General features: G+C 47.5%; 1 protein-coding gene across 2 annotated transcripts in view; it reads right to left on the reverse strand.

Moving 5' to 3' along the window:
* GLRA1 (glycine receptor alpha 1) overlaps positions 1-9,705 on the reverse strand; it is an 82,846-nt gene that overhangs the window by 48,853 nt on the left and 24,288 nt on the right. The window lies entirely within an intron of this gene.

A 9,705-nucleotide genomic window follows, 5' to 3' on the forward strand; every position in this document is an offset into this window, starting at 1 on the left:
CCTGTGATCCTCTCCCCGCCTTGCCCAGACCTGAGAACCACCAGAGTGTTCTCAGCCTGGGAAATAGGCAGTGTGGGTCCTTAAAGAGGAAAGGCCAGCTTCTGTGGTTCACTCGGCCAGATATCCACCCATGTGGGATCCTGGCAGGCAGCTGGGTGTCTGATTGCTGCTGAGAAGCTGCCTTGTCTTCAGGCTGAGGTTTTGAGCAGTCATGGCTGCCGGGCCTCCCTGGGGAGGAGACTGAAGGGTTAACTTCCCACCAGGGCCCGCTCTGTATTTTAGGCCCCTGCATTCTTCTAGGTGTTCCTGGGGAATAGCACCACCAGACAGAATCTCAGAGACCTAATAGTCCAGCCTTTCCCCAGCGTCTCTCTTCAGAATCAGAGTCACTAATTAAAAAATAATGTTGCCCAAGTCAAATGCATTTGGGAACAGAAATTTAATCAGGCATCTGTACCTGGAGTCTTCTCAGAAGCTTTAACGAGCTTAGAAGCCTATCCGTATGGGACTACCATCTCATGAAACATACACCTTAGAAAATGCTCGGTTGGGAGAATTGAGGCACAGTTACTGGAAGAGACCGACATAGGTCTCAGAGTAAGTCAGTCTGCCTTGGTGTCTCAAGACTGGGGGATTTAAGATCAGACTGTGGGATGCTTCACAGTGTTTCTGTCCCCACCCCACCCCCATTCCTATGCGACAAAGTGCTTTCAGGTTCTCATTCAAGCCATAGCATGAACTACTGACATCTGACAACAGTGGCTGCTGTCCCCCTGCCACACGCTCAAAGGTGTACAGGTTTCTAGAAAAGTCAAGATTGGAAGCTGAAGGGTTAAAGAACAATCACTTGGGTTGCTTTGGGCAACTGAGCTTTCCTAGTCTTGAAATTACACCAGGAGAGAGCTGGGAGCAAACACAGCCCTATCGTGTAGTGCTGGGGAGCAGGTACGTTGAGGAGGTGAATGCATAGATGAGAGTGCGCACGCACGTGTGTGTGTGTGTGTGCGTGTGTGTGTGTGTCGTGTAAGATGGGAGCTTCTGTCACCCAGCCAAGTACGACATTGCATTCCCCAAGGATCTGCACTCAACCTCTCTCGTTCTTCGCCTTGGCTTGTTTCTGATCTCACAGTTGTAACGGTTTAAGTGATCACCTCTAATGGATGATTCTCACATCTGTGTCTCCGCCTGGCTGCTCCCGGAAGCCCCCTTTCCTCATTTGCAAACACCCGCAGGGCTCGTCTACCTAGCTGTCCTGCCTGTGCCGCAAATTCATCTCCCAACCTCAATGCCACGGCTTCCTCTCTGAACTTGCTCCTCCAGACCACTGCTCCCCGGACGGCACAGGTCCAGAAGCTTCAGGTCCCCATTCTCCAGGTCCAGAATCTTCAGAGCCATCATATCTCCTTGTGCCCTTTCCTCTCACATCCCCTCCCTTATCAGGTTCCGGACCATGTTACCTTGTAATATAGTTACTTGTGTTTGTCTTTGAAGACAGGGAATCATGGTGTTTTCATTTATCGTTTATTTGTTCTTTTAATCCCCTACTGTGTCTACCATGGTGTCTCAAGCATAATTGGTACCTAGTAATTGTACAGTGAATGAATGAATGAATAATATGCTACTTTAATTAATCAAATATTCTGGCTAATAGGGTATTCATAAATATTCATATATGGATTAACAACTTTAAAATCATTAGACTATTATCTCCAGCGATGAGGAATACTGAAAGCAATCTGGTATTCCTTTGCAGGTTCAGAGGGTATTTCTGGATTATTTAGACACTCCTATTTAGTAGATCCCCTCATCCATATACTGAAGAACTAGTTTTGATTAACAGGGTGAGGGACAAATGCATTTTACTGGTTTTGTGTGCAAGGATGTTTGTGAGTTGGTGTGATGTGGGCAGGTTTCTGGATGTGATGTGTACAAGTGGGGAGATGTGCGTGGACGTGTGCGGGGTTTCGGGTGTGATGGAGGTGTCTGTGTATGCACAGTGGATTGTGTTACATGGATATGTGTGTGCAACCAGATGAACACTGACGTTCATGTGAGAGTGTGTTAAGCATGGCATTCGTCTGTGTGGATGTGGGGTATGGGGTGTGAATGTGTCGAATGCTTTAGTGGATGTATAGATGTGGCATGTGTAGTGCATGTATGTGTTTCTGAAATGTGAGAGATAGTACAGAATAGTGCAAGAAAAGAGGAAAGAACGGACAACTGGAATTTATTCTGTCTCACTTATTTATAAGCTGTGTGGCCTGAGGAAGTTACTGAACCTCTCGGAACTTCAGTCAGTTGCCTCAGGTCACGTTAGTTTTACACAAGGAGTAACTGAGAAGGCACAGCTCAAAAACACCTAGGACAGTTCTTGGAACATAGTGGGCACTCAATATATTGGCTTGCTCTTGCCTTGCTCTGTATGTGTGTGTGTGTGTGTGTGTGTGTGTGTGTGTGTGTGTGTGTGTGTTTGAAGCAGTTCAGAGTCAGTCTGGGGGCTTCTTCTGGTCTCAGTGCCGCTTTCAGCCACACCACAGGCCCCGCGTGGCTGGGAAGTCCTGCCAGATGCCTTCCGTGGCCCTCGGTCAGTACCACAGTCCCAGCCTTTTCTCCGTTCAACACCAGACTCCTGGATGCTCTGTGGCTGTGGTGTGAGCAAAGGGGACCACAGGCGCGCAACTGGTGATTTATGACTTTTCTGCTGCTATAATTCACTTCTAGAACCTCTCTAGGAGTGGTGGTTATGAAGCTTTCATAAGCTCCTGTTCTCTCTCCTGCCCCTCCTCTCAGATAATAAGATTTGGGAACACAGTACTCCCTCCCAGCAGCTACTAGAGCACCAGCCCCCTCTTGGCCCTTAGGCCTCTTTCATAATCCTGAATCCTATTATGCCGTAGAGTGAGAGAATGAATTCTCCCCAAATTATCCCCTACCATTTGCTGGTAGCAAAATGTGCCATTTAATACCCGAATCCTCCCCAAGCTGAAGAGTGTTCTGATTCTCCTAGCTCCCATGTCTGCTGTACAGCATTTCAGTCTGGCTACCTGGCAGGTGACTCACTAAAAGCCCTGGCATGCAGACCTGAACTTGAGGGCGTGGAGACTCCGAGAGGTTAAGTAACTGGCCCTGGGTCACACAGCACTTTAATGAGAGAAGGGTTTAGAACTCAGATTTTTTTTAAGAGTCGCTTCATCTAAAGTCTACAGTGTATGGGAAAGGCTTATAAATTGGGAGGAGTGCCACGGGTGATGGCTGCCATTACTCCTATTTGTTTTTGAAGGTTGTTACATTCTGTGACATGCAGAAACTTCAAAACATGAGTCTGACTTCCAGCCATTCTGATACCCATAACCGAAGTTGCCACACTGAAAAACGGAGGAGAAACAGTCGTGGATTACCACCATGCCATCTGTTTTGTCAAGTGAGTCGCAGCGGAATTCTTTGAAATTTTGAGATTTGTGAGTCCCAGCTTGACCATGTATCATGTACCAGTGGGTTCTTTTGAGTATCAAAAATATGGTTTTTTTTTTTTTTTTTTGCCTTGTTTCTATACCACCTCTGCTAGTCAGTTACAATGTTTCCTTAAATTGCCTCGCTTCTTTCAAACTTACTCTTTTTAAAAACAGAACTTTATATAGTCACGGCTTACAGATGAAAAAGCAGTATTGTTTGCCATAATAGACGCAACCACCACGGTGAGAACAGTGAAAACAAAACCAAAAGAGAAGTCTAAAATTCTAGCTACATGCTGTGGCTTACCAACATTCGGAGCCCGAGCTTGCCCCAAGCCTCAGGGAGGACCAGTGAATGTTGGGAAAAGGTTGGAGACGTGTTAACACCTGATTGAGACTTTCTTCTCGAGATAATGAGAAGAACTGAAAGAAAAATTTCTCAACAATAATTCACCTGTATTATGTGTGAACCACCCTCAAGCACCGCCCCCTTTTCTTACCGCCCTAGACCCAAATTTCCCTAATTCTTTTTCAAATACAAAGTCTCTATTTGAATGTCAAAATAACCATGCCCCTCCACTTGATAATCAATGGACATTTCGGTCTATATTTAGAAAGCACATTTTGCACAGAATTAGTTCAAGGGCCCCCTATAGTAAATCCACACATCAAGAAGCCCTTGGTGCACCTTTAGAACCACTACCCCTGGTGAACTTGAACCTTTGCTTATAGACTGTGAGCTACTGAACAGAGAAGCTGGGAATGAATCCGAGAAATGAAACATTTGATTGTTAGGATTTGCTGACCCTATAAGAGTATTTGGAAATGATGCAAATTGTTCCAGGGATTTACTGCAATGTAATGCAGTGAATCAGACTCAGTTTAGACAGATTTGATTAATAGTAATTTCAGAAAGACAGTGAGGTCTTCTGGGACCAAGTGTTCTGCCCCTCTCTGAGAAGGCTTTATGGCAAAAGCCACCCGACTGGAAAGAGCGTTAAACTATCACCTTTTAGCCAGGGGATTTGTCATACTGGGAGACTGTGGTACTTAAAGGACCTCAGTTTTGACTCCTAATGAAATGGACCATGGAAAGATCCAGGAGTAGGCGTCCAAGCTGGGGGTCAGGGGGAATGGAGGCAGAGTGACCCAGTGAAGTGGGGGTTCTGTGACCTTCAGGGTGTCACTTCCCTTTGAGGCTTTCAGTTTCCCAAACTATAAAATAAGGGGGTTAGAATAATCTCTAAGAGTCTTTCTGGCCCTAGTGCATCATTTTATTAGTCTGTACTCGGGCCGCGCGTCCGGCCCGAGTTTTATACACATCTGGTCTTGGGATCTGAATTTGTCTGGAATCTTTTGGGGGAATGTGAGTGTGTTTGTGTCTTTGTTCTTCCCAATCCAGTCTCGAGATTTTTCTCCAGTGGAACGATTCATTTTTCAGGGATTTGTTGGAAGAAAGGCCAGATCAATGTTCAGGTTCTCCTCCTCCTGTTGCAACATCAATTGGACATAGGGAATCCATAGGGAGCTGTCAATCTGAATTTCAAATGAGCTGGGGTTGGCAGCCATACTGGGGAGAAACAACTTCAATTTCACCCTGTGAGGCACCACAGCACCAGGAACCATTCTGGGTTAGCAGAGGGAGCCCCCTCGATAGATTCCATCTCCTTGGTTCAACATGCACAGCGGAGTCGGTTGGGAAGTCACGGGTGGGATAAGGGGAGGAAGGACAAGATGAGGGGCAGAGGACAGCCAAGGGAGAGGTGCTCAGGGCTGGAGGAGAAGTTGCAGGTGCAGCCTGGGAGGGGAGGGGAGTGAAATGGGGAGAGGAAATTGTGCAAGTAAAGGTGTCTGAGGTTTGGCCAGCGCTAGGAGCGAGGGGTTCAGTGAACACAGGGGACAGGCATGCAACCTCGCTTAATGCAAGGTGAGGGCTTTCTGAGAGGCTTTGTGGGGAAAGCGGTTTTTACAGTAGAACTTGAAGGCTGGGTGTAGAGTTGGCCTAGAAGAAATACGGGAGGAAGAGTGTTTTGAGTAGAAGGAACAGCATGTATCCAGTCTAGAGGTGAGAGAGGACTTGGAGAACTGAAAGACATTTAGTGTGTGTGAGGGAGGAAATGAGGGGGAGGGAGAGAGAAAGGGAGGGAAGGAGGGAGAGGGAGGGAGGGAGAGAGAGAGAACAATGATAAGAGGTGAGGAGGTTGGAATAGTAGGGATTGGACACCCTGGTCTGTGTGCTTACAGGTGGGTTTAAAAGTTTAGGGAAGATTACCATCCCTTAATCCCTTTATAGTAGAAATAATCCATCCTGATTTCTCAGCTGGTTATACTGAATGGCAGCCTGGCCAAGCTTGGGAAACGGGCCCTCCAAAAACATCTCTGAGTGAGGGGTGTCCGACTTGGCTTCCAGGCAACTTGTCCTCTGACTTGGGTCAGAATTCTATCTCCTTTGCTTTGGCAGGGAGGTGATCCAATGAGCTGCTGTTTATTCTGTGCAGAAAGCACCTGGTCAACTAGTCAAAAGTTGGAAAGTCTGCTCTGTATTTCCATGGGCATTTACTTACTACAGAGTTTTGAAGGTCACTGTGGAACAGAGGAAAACAGTAAGGCGAGAGCTGGGGAGCATGGGTATAGTCGTAGTTCCATCTCTAACCACATGGTCTTGGGCTAATTCTTTGTCTTACATGGCCCTCAGTTTCTTCATCTGTGAAATGGCAGTTTCGCATTAGATGAGGCACAACGAACAGTTGTATGTTGAGTACCCACTCCATCCAACTGGTGGTGGGTGCTCAGAGAACAGCTCTGGGGCTTGACCCAGCAGGGAAGGTAGCAGGATGGGTCATCTGTCTGCCAAGGGACTAGACTGTGGAGTGCTAGGTTGTCTTAGTTTCGCAGGCCCGCTTGCTCTGAAATCCTCCGACCCTTCTGATTAATTGAGCACCCACCATATGCGTAAGGTACTATGGAGGGGTGCAGGTGAACATGTCACTGCCTACAGAAAAAGCACTCCACGTGGGCAGAGTTTATGTCTGTCTCATTCAGTGCTTGGCATGTGGTAGCAATCAATAATCATTTGTTGATGACTGGCCTTTGCCCTCTTGTTGTTCATTGTTGAGCAGATGGAATAGATTAAGCACATAAACAATTATCGAAGGTGGCCACCCAGCGTAGGTGGCATAATTGGACTGCTGTGGTGGTTCGGAGGAGGAAGGCAGTATTTCGGGGGAGGTGGGGACATGAATCAGAGAATTTTTCTGGGTTTTATGAAATTTTAGCCTCTGCACCTTTAGAAAGCTCCAACATTTGCCATTGCCCATGTTGCGCCTGTGGAGGGAAGCCTTCTTCCACCGGTGGGCCCTCCTCGGGATAGGAATGGGGAGAGGTGGTGCGGTTGGCTCTGTGTCCTAGGCTCCTGGGAAGAAATGGGGCTGTCACTTTCTGTCCTTATGGACTGGTCCAGTTTCGTGTCCCTGCCTCTGACATCCGGGAACTTGGGAGTCATTGCACAGCGTGGGTCCTGTCGGTCACCCTCAGCTTTCCTGGCTTGCATTCTTAGGCCAACATCTGGCTTCTCATGGCCAGCTGTGCGATTCCAATTTTATTTGATTGCAGTAAGGGGCTTAGGCTGGCCAGAGAGTGCCTGACATTTTATTACTCTCACTTCATGATCTGCTAAGCACCCCTGGGAACAGAATGTCAGAGTTGGCATGCTCTGAGCCCAGTTCTCCCCAGAGTCTGATGCACAAGACATCCTTCCCCCTTCCTGTCCTACCTCTCACAGCTATACCTGCTTCCTAGGAAAAAAAACAAAAACGAAACCCCTTATCTGGGTGAGAAAGCACATGTATTTGAATATGATTCTCTTGTGCAGTAAGATAAAATCTTGGATCCTTGGAGCTGGAAGGAACATTGAGATTCCATCTGGCTCTTCCCCTGCCCCTAGGGAAGTTGGAATCTCTAGGGATCTTTCATACTCCTTATCGTTGCTTCTGGTCTGTTCCTCTGCATAACCTTCCGTCCACTAACTCTTCTGCTCTATTTTATGTATCTCCATAATGCAGGCAGCAGCAGGGTCAGGGAAGGAGGCACCTAGAGAGACTGAAGGAGGCACTCACTGTCAGGGCTTTGCCGACTGTGCCCGTGTAGGGGCCCGAGACAGAGCACCTTTTTAACTTTTGTGTCTCGGGAGTCTCACTTGTCTCACCCTAGTCTTTCCTGGTCCCGCTACAGTACAGCATCAGAGAACATCAAACCTGGTCCATCTCGGGTAGGGTTTCCTATAGGTAATTGAATACATTTACCTGGAGAGGGAGTCTAGACTTCTGACAGCCTCTCATTTGATTTCTAAAAAGCTTTGTTTTTATTTTTCTTGTCTGGTGGCAAGAAACGGTACTGCATGTTTTATCTCATTTTATCCTGCCAACAGCCTGAGAGGTAAGATGTCTGTCCCATTTTACAGAAGAGACAATTAAGGCTAAACTGCGTGGTGATCCAGCTGCAGGGCACCTTGCTGCATTTGCCTAACTTACGTGTTTTCCTTCCTCTTGCCTCTCTTCTCCTGACTCCCTGTGTCTGTTTTAAGGCTGGAATCACAGCAGCCCTTGGTGCTTTCCGGGTCAAGCTCAACCTTCCGCTCTCTGGCCTTCCTCGTCCTCGGGATAGGGGCAATCAAGGTGTTATGTAGGCAAGACCTTGAAGGAATGTTTTTTTCCCCCCGCGTTTCTATCCAGGCTCTTAATAAGTATGATTTCCATGAGCACAGAGCCTGGCATGTGGTCAGAGCCCAGTAGATATTTGTTAAATGGGGGGACCAGCAGCTGGCTTTCCAGGGGGAGCAGAATTTAGCTGTGCAGGTACTGGGCCTCCGTGATGTGACTTGAGTGGTGTAAAAAAGTCCCAAATTCTGGCCCCAAAACCTTTAGTCAGTCCCTAGGGAAAATACTGATGTCCTCTGGGAAAATCCAAGGCAGGAAAATAGGGGAAGAAGCCACTCTTTTTCTTTTGGGAGCATCCGTCCCACGGGGTTGACTCAGGCCAGGGGCCTAGGTCAAACCTACGTTCACGCATAAACCTCACAGTTCTGCCCACTTAGGTCCCTGATCACAATTCTACAGCTACCATCTCACTTTGCCCTGACTGTTCCTATATGTCTCACTTGGGGAAATTTTCCTAGCTTCTGACCATCAGTGCCATTCTGCTGTCTGGTTCCACGGTGAAAGAATACTTGACTTAAGCCTGTAGCACCCCCAACCCCCCTGCCCCAACCTGCCCTCCCGAGTTGAGTTGCAGTGTGAGGAATCCAGGGGGATTCCTCAGAGACGTGGATGCTGGAGAACAGGCCTATGGGGGTTGCTGTGCCAGAGTCAAAGCTCTTAGCAGGCCCTGCGTAATCAGCATGCATCCCACGAGCTGGACAGGAGAGCAAATAGCTCTCATTACCTTCGAGGCAGCTTTCTTTTTAATCAGATGAATCTCACTGGAAAAGTCTGTCTTTGCAGAGAACGGAGCTCAGGGCAAAGATATGTAAGAGCTCCGTTCACTCCATGCTTATTATGTGCCAGGTACTTTACATGTGTTGCTGTATTTAACTTCCCAACAGTCCTATGAAGATGACATCATTACAGATGAGGAAGCTTGAATTTCAGAAACTCAGGCAAGGTTGGATGGCTTATGAGGGACAAGGCCACCAGTCAACTGGCCTGGAAGGCCCGTGGTATTAACCGTTATACTCTGTTGACTCTTCTAAGTGATAGCGATTGCAAAGTCCCTCTGAGGACCTGCTCTGGTTCGTGATTTCGTGATGAAATGTTTGCATGACTCTCGGAACTACCAGTGGGAATTCCTGGAACTCTGGGAATTGGAAAAGTGTGGGTTGAGAACAGTGTGATGATCGCTGTCACACAAATAATGCTTTCTGTTTACGTGGCACTTCCAAATCCATCACTGCGTTGGCTCCCTGCGCCATTCCTGCCACAGCATCTCTGTGTACAGGTGACGACATTGAGGCTCCACTGAAAGAGGAAGAGACCTGCTCTGGGTCTCGGGTGGCAGAGCCATAACATGACCGGCATCTCCAGATGTGCTTGGGGGCTTCTTGACTATGTGGTCATTCCCAAAAGACAGGAAGGGGATGGGCAAACCCTTCCTGACCATTAAATTCTCTCTCTCTCAGAATGTTTCTGGCATTAACGTTTTCGTTTTATTTATGTTTTTCATTTCAGTTCACTCCTTTTTAAACTTCTTTTACTTAAAA

This window comes from Herpailurus yagouaroundi, unplaced genomic scaffold (genome assembly GCF_014898765.1).
Source record: "Herpailurus yagouaroundi ecotype Mexico unplaced genomic scaffold, PumYag 29, whole genome shotgun sequence".
NCBI classification, from domain to species: Eukaryota; Metazoa; Chordata; class Mammalia; order Carnivora; family Felidae; genus Herpailurus; species Herpailurus yagouaroundi.